Source organism: Salmo salar, chromosome 09 (assembly GCF_965601325.2).
Source record: "Salmo salar chromosome 09, fSalSal1, whole genome shotgun sequence".
NCBI classification, from domain to species: Eukaryota; Metazoa; Chordata; class Actinopteri; order Salmoniformes; family Salmonidae; genus Salmo; species Salmo salar.
The window spans coordinates 121,941,921-121,968,501 of NC_138299.1; the positions used below are offsets into that span (position 1 = coordinate 121,941,921).

General features: G+C 42.1%; 1 long non-coding RNA gene across 1 annotated transcript; it reads left to right on the forward strand.

The window, feature by feature from the left end:
- The first annotated feature begins 7,119 nt into the window (after positions 1–7,119).
- On the forward strand, positions 7,120–26,436 carry LOC145857983 (uncharacterized). Its single transcript, XR_014378686.1, has 3 exons — positions 7,120–7,211; positions 25,919–25,987; positions 26,156–26,436. It is a non-coding gene; the product is annotated as an uncharacterized LOC145857983 (long non-coding RNA).
- The last annotated feature ends 145 nt before the right edge of the window (positions 26,437–26,581 follow it).

Below are 26,581 nucleotides of genomic sequence, written 5' to 3' on the forward strand. Positions count from 1 at the left end.
GGTGACAGTTCTCTTGATATACTACTGACAGGCCTAGAACATTAAGCTGGTGACATTTGTAAGGGAAAACAACTAAAATGTCAAAGGAAGTGCTCATGTTTTGATCTAAAAATATTTGTTTTATATGTAGTCTTTACTGTGTCTGTGTGTGTATACCCGTTCAAATTTTGTTTTGTACATTGAGTACCATTTGCTATTTGTTAATGAGCCCTTGTCTCATTTTGAGGAGTTAACTTTCAAAACAGCTCCGTCTTCTTTTTTGGGGGAAACATTCTTTTCCAGAAATACAAAAGCATAAGTTACAGTATAAACCATTTGAGGTGAGTCTTAATGAGATGTAGAAGTAATGTAGAGGTGGCAGAGAGGATGAAATTGACAGACAGACAGTTTTCCTACTACACCCCCCTGTACAGTTCTAAGAACCTCAGAGTAGGGCAGGGGCGTAGACAAAACTCACCCCTTTACAGTCGGCAGGCGTTAGCTGTGGGATGGGTGGTGATGTTGCTAAGCTCAGATTGTGGATAGCTTAGTTTGTTTTATAACTGCCTTCGACATTTCACTTCTCAGAAGCGGTTTTGTGTTTTTGAAGCCGGGGACAAAGGCGATAAGCCATTCCTCTACCACCACAGTTGAACATGCTGTTGTAGACAGACAGAGATGACTGAGATAGCACTGTACTGCTCTCAGAACAGATAGACTAAAGACTCTCTGCAAAGCAATACACCTCTGCACTTTCTAATCAGTGAGGAAATCTAAAGCGTGTCTGCTTCTGAATCTGTGCAAACGGCATGGTGAAGATATCTAACTGAAGAGAACTGTGAGTGGTCTTTTTGCAGTCTAGTAAGGACAGTTGCGGAGAGTGCAAAGGGCATGTCCATGCCACTACTAAAGTGTCTACTATACGAGTTAATATATGGTCAGGGCCGGAGTTATGGGCGTGCCCTGTCCCGCCCTAACATACCTCTTTTCCCGTCCAAATCAAATTTTGAAATATTGATCATTTATTTGACCAAAACACGCGCCTACAGAAAGACACATCATTCTCAGATAAACCATCCGAGTGAGCGAAACAGCGCCCCTCTGTCTCAGTATGTGTAGACCATGTACCTGATGCTGTCTGGACCAAAAGAGTATGGTTTGTCATACTATTTCTGGCCACACAGCATCAGAGACACGGGCATATATAGTAAGACAGAGGGACGCTGTTTCGCTCACTCGGATGCTTTGTCCGGTGAGAGAGTTTCAGCAGAGAGGAAGAGGCGAAAAGCGAGAGGGCTCAATCGCGCCAAAATCTGTCCCTAATAAGCCCAATGCGTTTCTATGGGCATAATATGCAGACCTAAGCTTGACGCCTGCCTTCCCGCCTTTGGGACAATGACTCCCGTTATTAGGGTGGAAACATGAGCATCTCGTCATTACATACAGATCTCTGGTTTCAGCCTCTTGCAAATTGGAAAGGAAAGTTGGTTTGTAAATCGATTTTTTTACCAAAATAGTATAATTATGATTCTTTCAAATCACAAGTGTGTTGGCCTATGCCTATTTGGGAAGCCCACAATTTGGGCAGCTGATTGAGTTGCATCTGTCAGTGAAAAGCATCTAAAATCTGTGTGGAAAATAATGTGTCATAAAATGTTGCAACAACAAGAAGGGGAGGGGTGTGCAGCGAAGATATGGCTTGTCTTTCTCCAGAATGCATGCACTCAGCTCTCCAGAATGTGATCAGCTGTCTCCCGCCAATTCTTGCACATTCATTGATTCATTCTGTGAATTGTTTGCCCTTTGAATGTTTATTTTGAATTAATTCCCCATTACATACTGTATGTCACCAGTAGGCCTGGAAAATGTACCATTTAATCCCAGTGGTGGAAAAAGTACCCAGTTGTCATACTTGAGTAAAAGTAAAGATACCTTAGTAGAAAATGACTAAAGTAAAAGAGAAAGTCACCCAGTAAAATACTACTTGAGTAAAAGTCTAAAAGTATTTGGTTTTAAATATACTTAAGTATCAAAAGTAAATGTAATTGCTAAAAAATTACTTAAGTATCAAAAGTAAAAGTACAAGTATAAATAATTTCATGATTTAATATAATGATGCACTTTAGTAGTGATAGCTCAATTCAAGACAGATAGAAAGGGAGGCAGACAGGCTGAGTAGAGAGATGAATGTGATTGAAAGAACTGGAATTTTCATCAGGATATTTCCTACTGTTTTTATTTGTTGACTTTAGGACTATGTATTTGACTTAGTTGATGATGGAAGTTATAGGCCACTGTTGCATTGGCCTACAGGCTATCTCTGTGCGTTCACAGAGATTATATGCGTTCATTTCTTTAGCCACCAATTAACCACAGTGTAGCAATGTTCCGGTATGGCAGAGACTGGTGCTCTCTTAGTAGAATTTTAGATTTTAATAATTTTTCTTCAGACATATATGATTGAACATATGACAATGATTTGGAGAAACTAAAATGTTATTACTGAATTGAAACTGTTACACGAAAATGCACATGTCAAAATAATCATAATTGTCACGCAGATCAGTAGAAATGGTAGTATAAATTGTAAGCTTCCCCAAACTTGAAACTCAAGAGCTGCCTATGGTCTTTACTATAACACCCATTTAAAACAATTGTGAACGCACCAGTGCATGCACACATAGGAGGTTCGGTGAAAAGAAACTTGCCCGCCTATGAGGTCATACAAGAAGTTTTGTAGTGATTCCTATGTTGTTGGTGTAAAGAATATTAGTTGGTCTGTGGTGTGTAATGAGGAGCAACCAGACGCTGCAAATAACACATTTATGAAATTGCTTATTACCGTTACTAATAAGCTTGCTCCCATTGAGAAAATGACAGTAAAAACAATGAAATCCCTGTGGATTGATGAGGAATTTAAAATTTGTATGGTTGAGGGGGATGAGGCAAAAGGAATGGCAAATAAATCTGGCCGCACAACTGATTGCAAGCGAACTGCAAATTGAGAAATCATGTGACTAAACTGAATAAAAAGAAGAAGAAATTATACTATGAAACAAAGATAAATTATGTAAAGAATGACAGTAAAAAAGCTCTGGGACACCTTAAATGACATTTTCGGCAAAAAGCCAAAACTCAGCTCCATCATTCATTGAATCAGATGGCTCATTCATCACAAAACCCACAGATACTGTCAATTAGTTTAATGATGTTTTCATTGGCAAGATTAGCAAACGTAGGCATGTTCTTTAATGAAGCCTCTCCAACAAAATCCAGGTAGAATCAGGAATTCCCCAGGGCAGCTGTCTAAGCCCCTTACTTTTTTCAATCTTTACAAATGACATGCCTCTGGCTTTGAGTAAAGCCAGTTTGTCAATGTATGCGGATGACTCAACACTATACACGTCAGCTACTACAGCGACTGAAATGACTCCAACACTTAAGAGCTGCAGTTAGTTTCAGAATGGGTGGCAAGGAATAACTTAGTACTAAAAGTACTATATTTGGGACAAATCATTCACTAAACCATAAATGTCAACTAAATTGTGTAATGAATAATGTGGAAATTGAGCAAGTTGAGTTGACTAAATTGCTTGGAGTAACCCTGGATTGTAAACTGTCATGGTTAAAACATGTTGATACAATAGTAGCTAAGATGGGGGAGAAGTCTGTCCATAATAAAGTGCAGCTCTGCCTTTTTAACAACACCATCAAAAAAAGCACACAAGACATGCCACCAGAGGTCTCTTCACAATCCCCAAGTCCAGAACAGACTATGGGAGGTGCACAGAACTATATAGAGCCATGACTAAATGGCTCTATATGTTCTCCGCTAACATCAAGGCAGTGACCCGATCCTGTAGGTTCATGCTCTACAACATTTGCAGAGTACGACCCTGCCTTACACAGGAAGCGGCGCAGGTCCTAATCCAGGCACTTGTCATCTCCCGTCTGGATTACTGCAACTCGCTGTTGGCTGGGCTCCCTGCCTGTGCCATTAAACCCCTACAACTCATCCAGAACGCCGCAGCCCGTCTGGTGTTCAACCTTCCCAAGTTCTCTCACGTCACCCCGCTCCTCCGCACACTCCACTGGCTTCCAGTTGAAGCTCGCATCTGCTACAAGACCATGGTGGTTGCCTACGGAGCTGTGAGGGGAACGGCACCTCCATACCTTCAGGCTCTGATCAGTCCCTACACCCAAACAAAGGCACTGCGTTCATCCACCTCTGGCCTGCTGGCCCCCCTACCTCTGCGGAAGCACAGTTCCCGCTCAGCCCAGTCAAAACTGTTCGCTGCTCTGGCACCCCAATGGTGGAACAAGCTCCCTCACAACGCCAGGACAGCGGAGTCAATCACCACCTTCCGGAGACACCTGAAACCCCACCTCTTTAAGGAATACCTGGGATAGGATAAAGTAATCCTGTAATATATTTTTACTCTCTGGTTTCCTTTGTTTGCTCAAACGTTCCAAACTAGACTGCCAGAACCTGGTATATTTTAACACATACACTTTATAAGTAAAAGCATGTGGACACTTCTTAAAATTAGTGAATTTGGCTATTTCAACCCCACCTGTTGCTGACAGGTGTATACAATCGAGCACACAGCAATAAAATCTCCATAGACAAACATTGGGAGTAGAATCGCCTTACTGAAGAGCTTAGTGATTTTCAACGTGGCATCGTCATAGATTGCCACCTTCCCAACAAGTCAGTTCATCAAATTTCTGCCCTGCTATAGCTGCCCGGTCAACTGTAAGTGCTGTTATTGTGAAGTGGAAACATCTATGAGCAACAACGGCTCAGCCGCGAAGTTGTAGGCCATACAAGCCCACAGAACGGGGACGCTGACTGCTGAATCATCTGTCCTCGGTTGCAACACTCACTGCTGAGTTCCAAACTGCCTCTGGAAGCAACATCAGCACAAAAACTGTTCTCTGGAGTGATGAATCACGCTTCACCATCTGGCAGTCCGATGGACAAATCTGGGTTTGGTGGATGCCAGGAGAACGCTACCTGCCCCAATGGATAGTGCCAACTGTAAAGTTTGGTGGAAGAGGAATAATGGTCTGGGGCTGTTTTTCATGGTTTGGTCTAGGCCCCTTAGTTCCAGTGAAGGGAAATCTTAACGCTACAGTATACAATGACATTCTAAACGGTTTTGTCCTTCCAACTTTGTAGCAACAGTTTGGGGAAGGCTGTTTCCAATTTCAGAATGACAATGCCCCCATGCACAAAGCGAGGTCCGTACAGAAATGGTTTGTCGAGGTCGGTGTGGAAAAATTTAACTGGCCTGCACAGAGCCCTGACCTCAACCCCATCCGAACACCTTTGGGATGAATTGGAATGCCAACTGCGAGCCAGGCCTACTCGCCTAACATCAGTGCCCGACCTCACTAATGCTCCTGTGGCTGAATGGAAGCAAGTCTCCGCAGCAATTTACCAGCATCTAGTGGAAAACCTTCCCAGAAGAGTGTAGCAGCAAAGGGGGGACCAACTCCATTTTAATGCCCATGATTTTGGAACAAGATGTTCGACGAGCAGGTGTCCACATACTTTTGGTCATGTAGTGTATGTCCTTTATGATACACAATGTGCTATTTGACCTCTGAGACAAAGATACATTATGAGATGATTTGGTTGACAAAACCAATTAGAAAATAAATACAGCTTGCAGTCATCTGTTGAAGCCCTCGTCTTTGACTTAAACAGTCAGATATTTGAATGAACTTCAGTCAGTCAGGCCAATAGTCCACCCACTGTCCTTGAGTTTGCACAATCGGACCTTGAGGGAAGGACATTCCTCAGAGATTAGGTCAACATGACCCTCCACCCCCGACACCAAAAAAAGCCCCTGCAGTATCTAACCCCAACTGGACTAAAGGGCTCCCCCTACGCGTCAGATCACAACCCACCCATTCCTTCACTCAGCCCCCTGTCTTCATAAGCAGTGACAATGACATTGAGAGTAAGCAAGTCAACCTACACCACCAACCCACACCACCCCTCACACAATCTCAACCCTCTGGAACACATTCATTGCCACTAACCATCCACTATTCACTGATTGAACATGTATAACATCTTCTATTGCATGACATTCTGGAATCGAGGGAGCTGCTTCTTGAGAAGGGGCAGAGGGAATGAGGATATAATGCTATGAACTGACCGACTTTGCCTAACAATAACATGTTTCCATCCCTCAGACTACAGATGCTGGGTGTCCCTCTGAGGCGTCCCTCTGAGGCGTGTGCAGCTAGTTTCTGGGTCATGAGAACTGTTGCTATGGAAAAAGATAGGGAGCCAATCCAGACAAGTGACCAACTTCATGTACACAAAGCAACTAATTCCTTGTGTTTTGTATGTACTAGAAAAGGGGACACACATAATAGCAATCATATATAGGCTATAATTGCAGTGATAGGGAAGTGTATCACCTGAACATTAAAATATAAATGGTATTGAGTGGAATGAGTCACTAGTTAGAAGTTAACTACAACAGTTGTCCAATAGATAGTGAGTTTGATACCTTGATAAAGCTTTGATAATGAACATGTATTAAATGGGAAATTATTTGGTTGTTGTATAGCCTATAGATGAATCTAGAAGAATAGGTGTATGGGTCAGATGGTGATAGGTTTGTGTTGTGTGAACACGCTCAGCAGGAAAGCACTTTGACTTTCCAGTTTCTAAGACACACTGTCTGTCAGACTGTGGTTGGTGGAGTCACACAGGCATGAACAATGCATGTGTACATGCTTTCACAACCTGCTCTACTTCCCACACTATGTAACCTTCACACTGCACCTGATGCAGTCATGTTCTCAGAAGTGATCAGACAGATGAAAAAACATTTGCTCAACCAGTGCAAAGATGAACCGTGTTCATACTGACCCAAATGGTGCTTGCTGACTAGTCAAAGCCAGCCATTATGACACTAAAAAGGGACCACATTTACTTACTAAACTCAGGCCACCGCACATACTGGTATTACATCAAAATAGAGTCAAACCCATGCTGCGCATAAGGACTTTTCTGTTCTCATTAGACCGTGTTTGCGCGTGCAGTTAACACTCCCACGCATCTTATTAGCATGCCTAAAATCAGCAGCCGCCCCTCTGCACAGCTCCCTGAGCAGTCAACAACAGTCTGCATGGACAGGATGTTGTGGTTGTACTGGTAACGTGCGCTTCACACCAACAGGCGAGAATGGAGACACCATGACGTAAAGGTAAGAAGAAGAAAAACCAAGGTACCGCTACGAGGGTGTGCAGTTTCCACCCGGGCCCAGGCCAGCTTTGACCAGTGCAGTGTAAATAGTGGTCATGTCTAGATACTGTGTAGCCAGCATAAGTCTTTAATCAAACCTCAGTTTAAGTTTAAGCAGGTACATTCGTCTCAATTATGAATGAGAACATTTCCCATTTTGAGATGGTCCCTGCATCTAGGATTAAATAAAAGACTGATCGATCAACACTGAATTATTCCAGTGTGCCATAAAAAAGGTTTTAGTGCCATTATACTATAATACAATACGGAGTACCACAGGCTAACGGCAAGGCAAGAATACAGAGGAAGTGTGCAGTTCTTCCTCTACACAGTCCAAAGGCTGTTTGCCTAACAGTATTCAGGCCAAGCACAGACATTGACGTCAGAGAGCCTTTACAGTACAGCGGGCAGAGTGTACAGACCTAATAAAAGGTACAATAAAGTGAGAAATTGAGTCCTACGTCAATTAGAATGAGGGCAGCCTGAGGTTGTCTGGCCTACTAAACATTAACCACTGACTTGGATTTCAAATCAATTGCACTACCAGCTAAGCCATAAAAGACACACACCTATTGGTAGAAGTAGTAGTATCTTCACATTTACACATGGCAGATAAGCTTGCCTACACAACAACTGGCCTAGAACTACAGAGGTGTAAAATAATGTATTTCGATGAGCTGTCACTTGTCCCATAGGTTTATTGTTAACATTGGCCAGCTTACACCTCGCCACCTGCACCTTGCCAAATCAGGTGAGCGTTAGCAATGCCTAAATTGATTGTCTCTGAATTCCGTCAATCTATAAATTATTTTGTCGGTGGAAACGCCTAAAGAACCATGTAGCCTTTTTGAGACAGAACTTTCATTCAGGAAGTCTCTTTCCCTCCATCTGTGGTAAAACATTACTCAGGTCCTATGATTGTTTTATGGGTGAAGGGTAAAGTCTGCAAATCTCCTTCACTGATTCGACCCATGAGCTAAAAATGACCATTGATAAGGATAAATTGATATTTAACTGAGTTGGTCATGTTTTCCTTTGTCTGCTCTTTGTTAATCTGTACGGCATCATTACTAGCATGGTTTCCCCTTTGGTTCTATTGTGTTATTATAACAGGTACTGCACTGAGAACCTTTTCCTGTGTTATTCTTCTTTCTACTATAGATCTACTACTGATTGTGTAGTATGTATTTAGCATACACTAGCACAACATCCAGGGCTCTGACACAACCTTACATGTAAAGAAACCTCCCCCATCCCCACCCCCTTCCAACACTCTCTGCCCACAGCTCTCCCCTTTCAGCCAGCTGTGATACTGGCCACATTTAGAAATCTGAGGGCTGTTATTACTAACAGGCAGAAACACAAACTCACTCCGCAAACACTTGGCCGAAGGCCTGGGAAAACAGAGTCAGAAAAAATGCTGGACAGTGTTTGTCCCCAAAGGGTGGGAAATAAGGCTTGTGAGGAGGTTTGGTGAGTGAATGGTGAACAACACCCTAGTAGCTCACAGCTGTGGGAGACTTACACCACAAACCGCACCTTGAACAACCTGCAGAGCCGCCTCTGCTCTTCCCTCACCTACATTACGTTGCAAACAAACACTGCACACACAAGGCTTCATGAGGTAACGGCTCAATCTTTAAAGCTACAAAGTATGAACGTCGTCTATGAGTATGTGCGAGGTTGTACGTGTGTGTATGGGTGAGAGGCAGAGGGAAAGAGAGAGACGGAGAGTCGGACACGTAGTTAAGACATGTGGCCCGCAGCGCAGGTCAAGTGAAACAAGTCGACTGAAACGTTCTAATGGCGGTTGTTACGGATACAGATATCCTGTGTGTGTATCCTGTGTGTGTGTGTGTTTTCTTTCCTTCTGCCCTATTCACAAGTGCCGCCAATCAGTCACCAATCTGTCACCAATCAGTCGCTAATCTGAAGACACACCTGCTCCTTTTATCTTACCCAATCACATCCCCTTTTCCTTGGTTTAAAAGTATCCCAATCAGTTCTCTCTGGAGATCCCTCTTTTGTTTTTGCAACTACATGTCACTTTGTCCATTAGCCAGTGAGTATTGTTTTGGTGTTTGACTGTTTGTTTGATGGTGGGAAAAGGGGGTACGAAGACAAGTCGCCCACGGGCATACACTACCCGTAGGTAAATATTGTCTAAAGAACACTAGTTAGAACTGGGTGGACCACCCACTGTATTTTATTGGTTAGTGAGCTAGCTGTTGTTGAAGCAGGTAGACTAGCTTAGGGGTATTTTTGGAATACTTATTATTTCTTTCCTTGGGTCCAGCTCAGCCCCTTTTCCTGCCCCCCTTTACCGTGTGTTTAAAAATAAACCATGAGTGTTTGATGGTAGACTTAAGTTGTCTGTGGTTTTTGTTCTCACTGTTCCTTTTCACTGTTATAATTTGCATGAGTTATGTTACGGGTCTCGTTTCCATCCCACCCCTAGACTGCAGGGCCAAAGGGATTCGTAACAGCGGTCAACATTGTGACCTAGCACCAGCTAGTGCACACTCAGATGTGTAGTACATCCCCTTAGTATTGTGTCTGACATACTGAGTACACCAAATGTTAGGAACACCTTCCTAATATTGAGTTGCACTTCCCCCCCCTCCCCCCTTACAAGGTGTCGAAAGCAGTACACAGGGATACTGGCCCATGTTGACTCCAATGGTTCCCACAGTTGTGTCAAGTTGGCTGGATGTCCATTGGGTTGTGGACCATTTTTGATACACACGGGAAACTGTTTGAGCGTGGAAAACCCAGCAGCGTTGAAATTCTTGACACAAACTGGTGTGCCTGGCATAAATCGTTCAAAGGCACTTAAATCTTTTGCCTTGCCCATTCACCTCTTGAATGGCACACACGCAATCCATGTCTCATTTGTCTCAAGGCTTAAAAATCCTTCTTTAACCTGTTTCCTCCCTTTCATCTACTCTGATTTAAAGTGGATTTAACAAGTGACATCAATAAGGGAACATAGCTTCCTCCTGGATTCACCTGGTCAGTCTGTCATGGAAAGAGCGTGTTTTGTATACTCAGTGTATATACCGTACAAATATTTTACCATTATTTATATACACCGTATTTCAGTCTGGGAATGCAAGATTTACAGTAAGCTAAGCTTGTCTTTCCAGTTTTCTAAATATCAGTGACTGGATGGGACAATCTATTTGAAATAGGGTGCGGGTTGTCTGAATAGACAACAGAGACAGAACATGGAATAAACCACGGTCACCCAACAAAAAGACAGAACTTTAGTCATTTAGTCCACTTGACCTTACTATTCAACATTTCCATGCAATCATTTGTTGCCTTGTGTAAAGGGGCCTTGAGGCAAGAATTAATGTGAACAGGTTGGCTTCAAAATGCAAGTCACTGGAGTATAAGTAGATTCATTCTTTCCAGGAATGGTAGTAATGCTGACATAATTATTTAATGGATTTATTTATTTTTGTTACTGAGAGAACATTACCAGCGTAAAGGTCAGTTGTTTGTGCTCGTGCGTGTTTGTCTGTGTGTTATTACCTGTATGAAGCCTCTGCCGCATCCCCACCATTCACTATCCTGACCTGAAATGTGCGAGTGGTTCAATAGGGTGTACTAGGTCTTGACAGCTATTTTAACTCAGTCACAGAGTTCAATATTTGAAAATAGTATGACAAGGAATGCTTCTCCCACTATTGTTGAGGGACGATGAATTGTGACACATGACATAAAGAAACTACTTTGCAAATTTGTGAACTTTTCCATTGGAACAATGTAGTAATCTGCATGGTTTCATCATGCTTAGGTTGAGTACTCTAGATCGAATATCACTGGGACATTTTGACAGGTGATTCATTGTTGTCCTGTGGATTTTGTGTCATGTGGGGCCTCGTCCCTACCTGTGCCCCACCCGGACTTCCAGGTAAAACTCTGATGTGTTCTGTCCCTGCTGTGGGACAGTATAACCTGTTTCACCAGCTTAGAGACTTGCCCAATCAAAGACAGCTCCATAAATCAGTCCTGTCTCATGGCACAACACACGCCTAGGGGTAAGGCTGTAAACCAGGGACTCACACTGGCCATTATTCCACCAATCAGACGATATCGTATGATGTCGTTATTTATGACGCTACTTATAAATCTACCAATCAGGTGCCTGCCTTGTGATGTATAACCAATTGCTCCTCAGGTTTACTCAGGTTTGTCCTATTTCATTGTGTTATGGAAATGTTATCTATCATATTTGAGGATGAGATAAAGATGTGTGTCTTATCGTCAATAGCAAATGGAAAAAACAAGGCTTCATTTGCCACCAAAGAATTGTGATGACTACAGCAAACCTCTGTCACACTGGCCCTTGTTCCCCCAATCAGCTTTGTGACGACATGATTTGTGGTGCACTCTTTAAAAACAATTGTTATCTAGAACCTAAAAGGAAAAAGCAACTACATTTGCCACCAAAGAATTGTGATGACTACAGCAAACCGCGCCAGGCAAATATTTGTAGTTTGGTTGACCACAAGGGTTATTTTTTCCCTTTAAGAGCTGAAGAAGGCCCAATATTGGCTCTGTACCAATATCTTACTCATGTTGTTCTCACTCTTCACGTGTGGGAACGGTATGAACCTGTATCCTAATCAAAAACAAGATTTGTTCTTGGTCCATATTCTTATACTATACAACACAACTCATGGCACTTTTGAGAAGTGGTAAACCAAGTTCTCAGAATGTGAAGTTATGTGCCGAAATAGTTGTGAATATGGAGAAGAATGAGTATTTGTCTCAGAGCTAGCGGGTGGGTAAATTGGGTCCTCTAGGTCTGAGTCATTGTTGCCTATGACTAGGCCTCCGTGTTCACTCCTTGTTCATTCCGCCTCATGTGACTCTGTTTCACTTTGGTTTAGGCACTGCAGATGGATTCATCTGTGAGGGAACAAAAGAAGACAAATGGATTGACTTAATGTTAGTGACAACATAGCAGACAATTAAAATGTTTAGATGCTGTGAATGATAGCACGCTTTGTGGGGTGTTATTCTTTTAAATAACTTCCTTATGTTTCCAGTGCCCATTTGACAAAGAAGCACTGTTGATAGGCAGAATAAGCAATACTGTGACAACACAGCGAAGGAATGGCGGACAACCTGATTTTCAGCAGTGATTCAGTAGATAGCAACAACAAGTAGTTATAGGAGGGGGGTTAAGTTTTGTCAAAAACACTGGTCATGCAAGCTTTGGGTTCTTCCACAATATGAGCATAAAAAGAACACAGGCTGAAAAGTCCACTTGTAAATGACGTAATTAATAAAAGATGTAAAAAGTTTCACATTACCGGTTCAAATCAAACATTAGTTACGCCCATCATTGCCAAAACATTGGTAGACTGAGTTAACGTTAGCAGTGGTATGTTTCTGGATGTTTTTGCCATGGAAGCTTCTAATGTACATCCAGTGGAAACAAAGTGGTGAACTTGTGAAGAAACAAGGTCAGGTTGAAAAGAGATCACCTACCCCCTTGATTTTAAACTGCCAGTTATTTTTAGGCTGTGGGAACCTAAGGTTTAGAATCACAAAATATTTATCGTTAAGAGGGTAATTAGTGGGTGTTCTTACAGCAAGTGTGTCAATCACTCTTTCTTGGAATTGTCAGAATTCTTAGAAACCTGTGGATGTACTCTTGGCCACGCTAGCTGTTTTATGCTCTTGGCAGCTTGATTGAAAAGAAAACTCACCAATCGAGCAGCAGATCTCTCCTCCAATGGACCTCACCTCCACAGGGCAAGAATGCAGCTCTCACCTTCCTCCTCACTGATCTAGGACTACAGATGTTTTGCTTAAGTCCTAGGCTCTTCATAGTTCTTCTTGATAAGAGTTGAGGATAGTGTGGGTGGGGAGCAGAACAGCATAGTTTGAATGGCATCTCCCTGGAGACGTTTTCAACACATGGCCTGAGCTTTCAGCCAGAGGAATGAGCTGAAGGAATTGTGATATGTTCTCTGGGGAATGGAAAACTTTCATAGTTTTTTTTGCTGACTTTACAAACACAATAGAAACCAGGAACGTTCTATTACGTGTGGAAGCTTTCAAATACAGCACATTTCTAATAGAAATGTATAAATACACATTTGAAATATAAATCATGAATGCAAAGTTGGTAACCACACAATTTCTTCAGCAGATTATTTCTTTGAACAGGTTTGACTAAACTTCATGACAGCCTGACAGTAGAGTGCCCCTTGTTGAAACCACTTTGTTAAAATCAGCTAAGAATTTAATAATAAACAATTTTATTTAACTTCCATACCCCTAATGACTAATGACATAAATTGGAGCAGAGTAAGACTGACTCATTCCCTCCATTACTACCACACCCCTCCATAGGCCCAGGCCCTAGCCTTTGTCCCATTATCATACACCTCCAGTAGGCCAAAGCACAACATTTAGCCCACTACCACACCCCTCCTTGTTGTAGGCCCAAGCCTAGGGTCTTGGTCCGCCTCCCCTCCCAACATCTGGCGATTGTTTGACAGGACCCACTGCGCGACGTCTCCTTGCGTCTCCAGTTGCTCTAACTGGGCCTGTTACTAACACCGCTCAGCTATATTTCACTAACAAATGAGAAGGGCTTCCAGATGACGGGCAGAGAAGAAAAAACAAGGAAGGAAATGAAAAACATGTGGGAAAGCCTGGACTGCATTTCATACGGAAAAGGATACTCCAAGAAAAGTCTGAACATTCCCCAGACCACTTCCTCCCTTTAAAAGGGGCTTGAACCTCTCATGAAAGCTCTCTCAGTATGAAAGGCTTGATGATCTTAACAGAAAGTGATAAAATATTGTTCAGCATTCGCCTGATGACTGAAGGTACATAATTACACCTAACATATACATCAATTTCACTAGTCTTGATGTGTGACCTTGTCATTAACTTTTTCAGAAATTAAATCCCTATCGCTAATACTGTATAACACTATCACTACTGTTTACATTTCTACAACATTTGGGGTACTTTGAGCTCTGGGCCAACATACAGTACCGTTCAAAAGTTTGGGGTCACTTAGAAATTTCCTTGATTTTGAAAGAAAAGCTATTTTTTTTGGTCCATTAAAATAACATAAAATTGCTGGAAACAGCTGATTTGGAATATCTATATACGGAGGCCGATTCGGTGCGGAGGCCCATTAGGTGTACGGAGGCCCACTGAAGATCTCGTACAACGCTGCGTACTACTCCTTTCACAGAACAGCGCAAACTGGCTCTAACCAGAATAGAAAGAGGACTGGGAGGCCCCGGTGCACAACGGAGCAAGAGGACAAGTACATTAGAGTGTCTAGTTTGAGAAACAGATGCCTCACAAGTCCTCAACTGGCAGCTTCATTAAATAGTACCAGCAAAACACCAGTCTCAACGTCAACAGTGAAGAGGTGACTCCGGGATGCTGGCATTCTAGGCAGAGTTCCTCTGTCCAGTGTCTGTGTTCTTTTCTTTTTATTGGCCAGTCTGAGATATGGCTTTTCTTTGCAACTCTGCCTACAAGGCCAGCATCCCGGCGTCACCTTTTCACTGTTGACTTTGAGACTGGTGTTTTGCTGGTACTATTTAATGAAGCTGCCAGTTGAGGACTTGTGAGGCGTCTGTTTCTCAAACTAGACACTCTAATGTACTTGTCCTCTTGTTCAGATGTGCATCGAGGCCTCCCAGTCCTCTTTCTATTCTGGTTAGAGCCAATTTGGGCTGTTCTGTGAAGGGAGTAGTAGACAGCGTTGTACCAGATCTTCAGTTTCTTGGCAATTTCTCGCATGGAATAGCCTTCATTTCTCAGAATAAGAATAGGCTGACAAGTTTCAGAAGAAAGTTCTTTGTTTCTGGCCATTTTGAGCCTATAATCAAACCCACAAATGCTGATGCTCCATATACTCAACTAGTCCAAAGAAGGCCAGTTTTATTGCTTCTTTAATCAGAACACCAGTTTTCAGCTGTGCTAACATAATTGCAAAAGGGTTTTCTAATGATCAATTAGCCTTTTAAAATGATTAACTTGGATTAGTTACCACAACGTGCCATTGGAACACAGGAATGACGGTTGCTGATAATGGGCCTCTACGCCTATGTAGAGATTCCATAACAAATCTGCCATTTCCACCTACAATAGTCATTTCCAACATTAACAATGTCTACCCTATATTTCTGATCAATTTGATGTTATTTTAATGGACAAAAAATGTGCTTTTCTTTCAAAAACAAGGACATTTCTAAGTGACCCCAAACTTTTGAATGGTAAGTGTATGTAGGCATACAAATAGGGTTTTACTGTCATAACATTAAGAGGTAAATAGGTTGTTAAAAAAGCATGACATGAGTGACAAAAAAAAGCCAAACATTTGTAATTTGTTCATATGCAGGTTATTATCAACCTCAAAACTATGCAAGGAATTCTGGGTTAAACATAAGCATCAGTCAAAGCTATCTGGTTCTGAAGACATTAATCAACCTGTTTAAAACGGTGTACCAAATCAGTGTGACTGAAGGGGGATAAAGAGAAGGGCAGAGGGGGGAATTCTCTGGCAGTGAGGGAGTCAAACCTAAACCTCTCTCAGCTGGAGTCCGTATGCAGCCAGCCCAGAGGCGGCCATCTTGCAGCCTGCATTGCGTGCATTCCTATGACTTAAGGCAGCAGGGTGAGTCACTTTGTTCGGTGCAAATGCGGCCTCTGATTCACACCCAAGTGACTAAGCCCCCAAACGGGCCCCACTGAGAGACGAGGAGAGAGGAAAGGAAAGGAGAAGCCTCTATGCATTTCCCATCTCTCTTGCCAGCCAAAACACAGGAGACCTGATAAGTGGACAAAATGCAAGACATTTCTTTTCAAAGGAAATTCTCACTTGCCCAACAAATGGTTTTTGGTTGACCTCAAAGTATATCATGAGTCACTTCCCTAGTTGGCCCAAGTCTTCAGTATACAAATATTTATAGTGACATGTCATTGCTAAGATTGTTTAGTAGGCCTATATCCTTTCTCTCAATAATTCCCAATGAATTTGTACCAGACCAGTATAAAGCTGAGAAGATGTGTCAGAAACCATTTCTAACCTAAATTACCCTGCAAATTAGCGAACTCGGCACACATACCATTTTCAATGTATCATGATTTGAATTATCAGACCTTTTCACTTTTCTTACAGCTCATTAAATGTACAAAATAGACAACGTGACATGCAACATCACGGCTCGACTCAACTAGCTAGGGATATTAGAGGCTCATCTGTTTTCTCTAAAACTGGTTCAAGAAGAGTGAAGACAGCCAAACAGCAAGAAACATTCTCTCTCTCTCTCTCCCTCTCTCTCTCCGTCTCTCTCTCTCTCTCTCTCTCTCTCTCTCTCTCTCTGCCAACTGTGTGACTTCCTGCCTTCTGCCAACAGAAACAGGTTGCACCTGCTATGTGACATGATAAAATATCTTTCCTCCATCATATCCTTACATGGTCTCTCCTATCATTGTTATTCAGACGACACTCTACTACTTTTCTCCTTCCCTCCTTCTGACACCCAGGTTGCGACACGCATCTCTTCAAACCCCTGCAATTTATCCAGAACGCTGCAGCCCACCTGTTGTTCAACCTTCCCAAGTTTTCCCATCTCACCCCGCTCCTCCACACACTCCACTGGCTTCCAGCCGAAGCACGCATCTACAACTTGCCTACGGAGCAGCAAGAGGAACTGCCCCTCCCTACCTTAAAGCTATACTCAAACCCTACACCCCAACCAAAGTTCTCCATTCTGTCACCTCTGGTCTCTTTGCCCACCCCAATGGTGGAACCAACTTCCCCCTGAAGCTAGGACAGCAGAGTCCCTGCCAATCTTCCGAAAACATGAAACCCTAACTCTTCTTAAATAATATCTTAAATAATTCCACAGTACCGCTCCTCGCACCCCCCCCCCCAAACAAAGCAATTCGCACTTGGATTTGTTTCCCCTTATTAGCATCGACTTTGCTGATAGCTAATTTGAGGGAAAATGTACTTACTATGACTGTGATATGTGGTTGTCCCACCTAGCTATCTGTAGATGAATGCACTACAGTGGGGCAAAAAAGTATTTAGTCAGCCACCAATTGTGCAAGTTCTCCCACTTAAAAAGATAAGAGGCCTGTAATTTTCATCATAGGTACACTTCAACTATGACAGACAAAATGAGAAAAAAAAATCCTGAAAATCACATTGTAGGATTTTTTATGAATTTATTTGCAAATTATGGTGGAAAATAAGTATTTGGTAATTAACAAAAGTTTATCTCAATACTTTGTTATATACCCTTTGTTGGCAATGACACAGGTCAAACGTTTTCTGTAAGTCTTCACAAGGTTTTCACACACTGTTGCTGGTATTTTGGCCCATTCCTCCATGCAGATCTCCTCTAGAGTAGTGATGTTTTGGGGCTGTCGCTGGGCAACACGGACTTTCAACTCCCTCCAAAGATTTTCTATGGGGTTGAGATCTGGAGACTGGCTAGGCCACTCCAGGACCTTGAAATGCTTCTTACGAAGCCACACCTTCGTTGCCCAGGCGGTGTGTTTGGGATCATTGTCATGCTGAAAGACCCAGCCACGGTAGAAGAAAAAGAAGAGAAAGGTCAAGGAGGAAGAGGGAGAATAATGTGGTTGGGGAGAAACTGTATTATATTAGGACTTTTAGTTGTCGTTGTATCTACCAGGGCCGGACTGACTCATGTTTCAGCCTGACCGTTTAAAGACGAGAGAACTCGAGAGGTTATTTCAGAATGACCAGTAGCTGATCTGTTATGATTAGGAATCTTCAATGCCCTTGCTGATGGAAGGAGGTTTTCACTCAAAATCAGTCTTCCCAGCCTGGTGCAGGTCTACAATTTTGTTTCTGGTGTCCTTTGACAGCTCTTTGGTCTTGGCCATAGTGGAGTTTGGAGTGTGACTGTTTGAGGTTGTGGACAGGTGTCTTTTATACTGATAACAAGTTCAAACAGGTGCCATTAATACAGGTAACAAGTGGAGGACAGAGGAGCCTCTTAAAGAAGAAGTTACAGGTCTGTGAGAGCCAGAAATCTGCTTGTTTGTAGGTGACCAAATACTTATTTTCCACCATAATTTGCAAATAAATTCATTAAAAATCCTACAATGTGATTTTCTGGAATTTTTTTCTCATTTTGTCTGTCATAGTTGACGTGTACCTATGATGAAAATTACAGGCCTCTCTCATCTTTGTAAGTGTGAGAACTTGCACAATTGGTGGCTGACTAAATACTTTTTTGCCCCACTGTAACTGTAAGCCGTTCTGGATAAGAGAGTCGTTTAAATGATTAAAATGTCAAATGTAATAATGTTGGCATGTGGTTTTTGCTCAATGGACGACACACCTCAATATTCCTTCTAGATGTTTTCATACTACGGTTTTCAATGACACACACAAAGACATAAAACCTCACACGCAGATTACATAATCATGCTTTATTGAAAGTCAAGTAAGGTTTTGATCAAAAGATTAAACACATTGCTCATCTAATTGAAATAATTACACCTTATGAAGTTGTCACTTCAAAAAGCGATTCCTTTGTATGTCAGATGGTACAATGCTGTGTGGTGTTAAGGGCAAGTTGAAAAAGTCCATGATCCACACATTTCAACCTGGGCATTTTTAAGCTCACTTTAGAAAGATATGACCTACATACCAAGACAAAGAAAGTTTTAGATTTTGTAACAATTCAGAAAAGATGTGTAGGTGGAAGATCATTTACACCACATCAAAGGGCCATACAGACATTTTCCAGTTCCCTATCTGAAAAAGTCAGATGTACCCACATTGAGAAGAACTAATGTGAACAGGTTGTCAGAGCTACTAAATTCTAGTACTGTTGTTTGCCATCCAAAACAACAGAGATTGGCCTGTGCAAACACATGGATTAACTGTGCAGATATCACCCATTAACACAACCGCAGCCTGCGTCACAGCATTACTCCGATGCTCTTTGGCTTCTTGCTTATTACCCTTCCTGACCCTGATAACTCCCATTTTAAATCCTCACAAACTTTAAGAGCAGCTCAAAACTAAAGCCTCCAGAGCAGTCAGATGTATTTCTTCTATGCGTGCCATGGCATGAACTTCTCTGATAATGTAGAACTGACTCAAGTGTAATACACCCTTATCCCAGATAGAGGTGATTGTTTAAGTCCCTTTTCCGGACCTCTCTGTAGCATTCTACTCGGATGGCTTGGCTTGCCAAGGTTTGGACAACAGGAGGCCTGAGTTTTGGTTCGGATTCAGGAGATTTCACTCTCACATAACTACGTACAACCCAAGCACAGCCAAAACAATCGGGCTGACTGGGGAGGTTTACCTTCTTAAAGCGGATTTCATCAGAAATAATCCCAGGATCTTGGGTCTCTCTCACGTGGCCCGGGACGTTTGATGTGTGGATTATTGCTCAGATTAACCCTCCCCTTTTAAAAAAGAGGCATATTCAGTGAGGGGTTTGATGTAGTGCTGAAAACACACCGGTGCCCTGCTTTGATGTGGAAGCCCTTGAATCTGAACTCACACCAGCCCTGACATAAACCCACGGCTATGCCCTTTGAGGGCAGAGTGTATTTTACAGAGCAATATTTGCACTTCACAATCATGGATAAACTTTAGTGTCCATGGGCACCGGGTGTAGAAGTCACTGGTAGATGGATAAGAGGAGTGGACTATATCCAAGTTTCGATGAAGGGAAATATTTATGCATGGAATCGGATAGGTTTAGATTCTGAATTGATTGCTGCCCCTGAAAAAAAACCTGCTCTTAAATTAGGGAATTGCAAGAGAGGGACAATGTCAGCTGAATGTTAATGTCTCAGTTATAAAAGTAACTGTGTCAGATTTTAGTTTTTCTATCGGTACATACCAGAGGCGGTCAGTGCCGTTTAAGATGAGGGAGGACAATATTTTTTTTAATGAGCATGGCCTTATTTCTATTACAGCATATTGGATGACTGTCATTCATATTCCATTCACCCAGCTCAATGTAACATCAATAGGTTTAGTTTACTACATGACACTCAAATGTCCCTATACCCATCATGAGGTTGCTATACAGGTCGAGAGAAAATGTTGAGTTATCCAGACAGTAATACATTCAGTAACGCTTTGCACACTGTTGCCTGCATCTAGCTGATCTAGGGTGTAATCATTAGTCCAACAGTTGCAAACAAGAGTTTTTATTGGACAAATTCAGGTATACTTATCCCCATTTATTTCCGTTTTCTTCCGTTTAAGAAAAGTTTTTCAACAGAATCGGCGGAATGAATGTACCCCTGATCACCGCAATTACAGTTCACTTTCTCGTTGTATGATTCCTTCTCGCATCTACACGCTTTCCAGTGGTGGAAAAAGTACTCAATAGTCATACTTGAGTAAAAGTAAAGATGGCTTAATAGAAAGTGAAAGTCACCCAGTAAAATATTACTTGAGTAAAAGTCTTAAATGTACTTAAGTATCAAAAGTAAATGTAATTGCTAAAATATTCTTTAGTATCAAAAGTATAAATCCTTTCAAAGTCCTTATATTAAGCAAAACAGAAGGCACCCTTTTATATTTTTTATTTTTATTTATGGATAGCCAGGGGCACACTCCAACGCTGAGACATCATTTACAAACGAAGCATGTGTGTTTAGTGAGTCCACCAGATCTGAGGCAGTGGGGATGACCAGGGATGTTTTATTGATAAGTGAATGAATTGGAGGATTTTACGGTCCTGCTAAACAATCAAAATGTAATGAGTACTTTTGAGTGTCAAGGAAAATGTATGGAGTAAAAAGTTTTTAAAAAATCTTTAGGAATATAGTGAAGTAAAACTAGTCAAAAATAGAAATAGTAAACTACAGATACCCATAAAAACTACTTAAGTAGTAATTTAAAGTATTTTTACTGAAGTACTTTACACCACTGGTGCTCTCCTCCTCTCCCCTTTTCCCTTCGCTTGTGGACGTCAGTGCACAATACAAGCACTGTCTGTGACCAGGTGACAAAACCTTTCCAAGCCAAACCTACATACAATAACCGTTGACCACTACACACAGCATACCTCATTGTCAGCTAACGTCATAGTCAACATTGCTAGCTATTAGAACTAACGAGTTAATAAACCAACTACAATCAATGCAGTATAGTGAACAGCAAGCAGTTTAGCAGTTACACCAGAGGGCCCCAGTGGCAATCAATTTATATATATAATCAAAAGCGTACCTTGACTTGGAAGAGTTCCAGTGTTGGATAGTCATAGCCAGCTAGCTAACATAGCATCCTTCTCTGTTTGAGCCAGGTGTTTGAGTAGGCTAAACTAGCTAGTTGCATTCACTAGCTAGGTAAAAAAAAAATATATATATATATATATATATAAACATACAGTGCCTTCAGAAAGTACTTAGACCCCTTGACTTTTTCTAAATGTTAGGTTACAGACTTCTTCTAAAACTGATTAAATAGATTTCGTCCCCTCATCAATCCACACACAACACCCCATAATGACAATTCAGAAACAGGTTTAGAAAAGTTAGCAAATTTACGGAAATATGACATTCACATAAGTATTCAGACCCTTTACTCAGTACTTTGTTGAAGCACCTATGGAAGTGATTATACCTTGCCTCTTCTTAGGTATGATGCTACAAGTTTGGCACAACTGTATTTGGGGAGTTTCTCCCATTCTTCTCTGCAGATCCTCTCAAGCTCTGTCAGGGTGGATGGGGAGCGTCACTGCACAACCAGTTTCAGGTCTCTCAAGAGATGTTCCATTGGGTTCACGTCCTCGCTCTGGCTGGGCCACTCAAAGACATTCAGAGACTTGTCCTCAAGCCACTCCTGTGTTGTCTTGGCTGTGTGCTTTGGGTCATTGTCCTGTTGGAAGGTTGAACCTTCGCCCCAGTCTGAGGTCCTGAGCGCTCTGGAGCAGGTTTTCATCAAGGATCTCTCTGTACTTTGCTCCTGTCATCTTTACCTCGATCCTGACTAGTCTCCAGGTCCCTGCCGCTGAAAACATCCCCACAGCATGATGCTGCCTCCACCATGCTTCACCGTAGGGATGGTGCCAGGTTTCCTACAGATGTGATGTATGGCATTCAGGCCAAAGAGTTCAATCTTGGTTTCATCAGACGAGGGAATCTTGTTTGTCATGGTCTGAGAGTCTATAGGTGCCTTTTGGCAAACTCCAAGTGGGCTGTCATGTGCCTCTTACTGAGGAGTGGCTTCCGTCTGGCCACTCTACCATAAAGGCCTGATTGACATAGTGCTTCAGAGATGGTTGTCCTTCTGTAAGATTCTCCCATCTCCACAGAGGAATTCTAGAGCTCTGTTAGAGAAACCATCAGGTTCTTGGTCACTTCCCTGACCAAGGCCCTTCTCCCCCGATTTCTCAGTTTGGCCAAGCGGCCAGCTCTAGGAAGAGTCTTGGTGTTTCCAAACTACTTCCATTTAAGAATGGAGGCCACTATGTTCTTGGGGACCTTCAATGCTTTAGAAACGTTTGGTACCCTTCCCCTGATCTGTGCCTCGACACAATCCTGTCTCGGAGCTCTACGGACAATTCCTTCGACCTCATGGCTTGGTTTTTGCTCTGGCATGCACTGTCAACTTTGAGACCTTAAATAGACGTGTGTGCCTTTCCAAATCATGTCCAATGGATTGAATTTAAGTTGTAGAAACTCTCAAGGATGATCAATTGAAACAGGATGCATCTGAGCTCAATTTCGAGTGTCATAGCAAAGGTTCTGATTACCTATGTAAATAAGGTATTTCCGTTGTTTTGGGTTTTTTTGCAAAAGAATCTAAAAAACAGTTTTTTCGCTTTGTCATTATGGGGTATTGTGTGTAGATTGCTGAGTTTTAAAAATGTTTTAATAAATTTTAGCATAAGGCTGTAACGTAACAATATGTGGACAAATTCAAGGGGTATGAACACTTTCCGAAGGCACTGTATATTTATAGAGGGATATAGATAGCCCTCTCTCTCTCGCACGCGCGCTTCTTAATTTTTGAAGAAATACATTTCTTCAGAACAGTTCAACTACTGTCTTTCTCTCACTTTGAGTCAACTACTCACCACATTTTATGCACCGCAATGCTAGCTATCTGTAGCTTATGCATTCAGTACTAGATTAATTATCTGATCCTTTGATTGGGTGGACAACATGTCAGTTCATGCTGCAAGAGCTCTGATATGTTGGAGGACGTCCTCCGGAAGTTGTCATAATTACTGTGTAAGTCAATGGAAGGGGGTGAGAACCAATATACCCAGAGGAGGTCAGAAACTAACTGTTCTCCAGCTACACCATGGTGCTACCCCAGAGATTGCTGTTGAGGCTACAGTAGACCAATTTTGCAAAACAGTTTGTTTTAATCAATTATTTGGTGATCTGCAAAGCATGAACATGACCCAGTGTTTATGAGATCTACACAACAGCAACCTCCTTCACACCTCTTTAATGTTTTCACGCACCGCACAAGGTCCCTTTTTAAAGCCTGAGGGACGGTGTATGTGTGCGTGTGTGCACGTGCATGTGCACTCATTTGCTGTTATTGCTTAGCCTTGCACTTCTTTCTGCTTTGAGTGTCAATAGTGCCATGGTGGCAAATACAGAGCATACGTGAGAGCACGGCAGAAGGGAGAAGCTTCCTTTTGCAGACAGAGGAACTACACAGGCAGGAATAGGGGTAACACACATACGCTTCTAGGAGACATACAACGCGGTGTGTGAGATATCAGAAAGGTGTTGCACGGTACCTTTGGCCTACTTTTATATGAGAGAACATTCATAGGGAGATGTCACAAGACACATCAGCTAAAGATTTGATTGGTGAAAGGGATACACCAAAAAGGTGTTGGGTTTTCAAACCCCCTGTACTTAAATTTGAAAGTATTAACTAAACTATTCGCAGATTGAACTGTGACAACAGAGAAATGTTCAGCATACATGACCTTTCAGAAAAGTATGGGGAAGTTACAGTACATTCGAAAGTATTCAGAACCCTTGACCTTTTCCACATTGTGTTACTTTACAGCCTTATACTAAAATGGATTAAATTTTAAAAAATCCTCATCAATTTACACACAATACCCCATAATGACACAGTGAAAAAAGGTTTTTAGAAATTAGTGAAAATGTATAAAACATAAACAAATCTAAGTATTCAGACCATTTTCTATGAGACTCGAAATTCAGCTCAGGTGCATCCTGTTTCCATTAATCATCCTTGAGATGTTTCTTCAACTTGATTGGAGTCCACCTGTGGTAAATTCAATTGATTGGACATGATTTGGAAAGACACACACCTGTCTATTTAAGGTCCCACAGTTGACAGTGCATGTCAGAGCAAAAAGCAAGCCAGGAGGTTGAAGGAATTGTACGTAGAGTTTCGATACAGGATTGTGACAAGGCACAAATCTGGGGAAGGGTACCAAAATGTTTCTGCAGCTTTGAAGGTCCCCAAGAATACAGTGGCCACCATCATTCTGAAATGGAAGAAGTTTGGAACCACCAATACTCTTCCTATAGCTGGCCGCCCGGCCAAACTGGTCAATCGGGGGAGAAGGGCCTTGGTCAGAAAGGAGACCAAGAACTTCATGGTCACTCTGACAGAGCTCCAGAGTTCCTCTGTGGAGATGGAAGAACCTTCCAGAAGGACAACCATCTCTGCAGCACTCCACCAATCAGGCCTTTACGGTAGAGTGGCCAGACGGAAGCCACTCCTCAGTAAAAGGCACATGACAGTCCGCTTGGAGTTTGCCAAAGGGCACCTAAAGGATTCTCTGGACTGATAAAACTAAGATTGATCACTTTGGCCTGAATGCCAATTATCACATCTGGAGGAAACCTGACACCATCCCGATGGTGAAGCGTGGTGGTGGCAGCATCATACTGTGGGGATGTTTTTCAGCGACAGGGACTGGGAGACTTGTCAGGATCAAGGTAAAGATGAACAGAGCAAAGTACAGAGAGATCCTTAACGAAAACCTGCTCCAGAGCGCTCAGGACCTCAGACTGGGACGAAGGTTCATCTTCCAACAGGATAATGACCCTAAGCACACAGCGAAGACAACGCAGGAGTGGCTTGAGGACAAGTCTCTGAATGTCCTTGCATGGCCCAGCCAGAGCCCGGACTTGAACCTGATCAAACATCTCTGGAGAGACCTGAAAATAGCTGTGCAGCGTCGCTCCCCATCCAACCTGACAGAGCTTGAGAGGATCTGCAGAGAAGAATGGGAGAAACTGCCCAAATACAGGTGTGCCATGCTTGTAGCGTCATACCCAAGAAGACTCAAGGCTGTAATCGCTGCCAAAGGTGCTTCAACAAAGTACTGAGTAAAGGGTCTGAATACTTTTGTAAATGTAATTTTCAGTTTATTATTTATAATACATTTGCAAAAATTTCTAAAACATGTTTGCTTTGTCATTATTGGATATTGGTTGTAGATAGATGAGGGGGAAAAAACTATTTAATCAATTTTAGAATAAGGCTGTAACGTAACAAAATGTGGGAAAAGTCAAGGGGTCTGAATACTTTCCAAATGCACTGTATGGTATGGAACGTGTCCACACAACGATTTTTATTTACTACTGCTGTTCTGATTATTGTTATTATGATAATTTATTATATTTCCACATTTCTCCAATCAGACATGGCTGACCAAGACCAGACGGAGAGCACACATTACACCTGTTTTAAGGTCTCTGCACCGGCTGACTGTGAGTTTTAGAATTCATTTTAAGATTCTGCCATTGGTTTTTAAATCAATCCACGATTGTGCACCCCAATACATGTCAGACATGCTTTTAAGTTATGTACCAAGTAGGTCCCTAAGGTCCTCTGGCACTGGCCTTTTAACTATCTTTCCCTTTCCCTTTATCCCAAAGCCTAGGACCAAGAGATATGAAGAGGCAGCCTTTAGTTATTATGTCCCCAGCATCTGGAATAGCATGCCAAAGAACCTGAGGGGGGTCGAAACTGTGGACATATATAAAAAAGATATTAAAGCATATTTTTAGCCTTGCTTTTCCTTTGGCTGCTTTTTAGTTGTTCAGTTTGTCATTCTTTAGTTTTTTTTATCTTGCGTTTGTTGTGTAGTAAATACTTCAGCTTTTATTTTCATTGGTTTTTTTGTTTTGTTTTTTCCTGTAAAGCACATTGCGTTGCATTCCATGTCTTAAATGTGCTGTATAAATAAATCTGGATTTGATTTGATTTGAATGGCCTGAGTCAGGCACTAGAGTGTCAGTCATTATTCAACATGACATACAGAGAAGAACCGGCAGCACAAATCACTGAAACTCTCTCCTCAT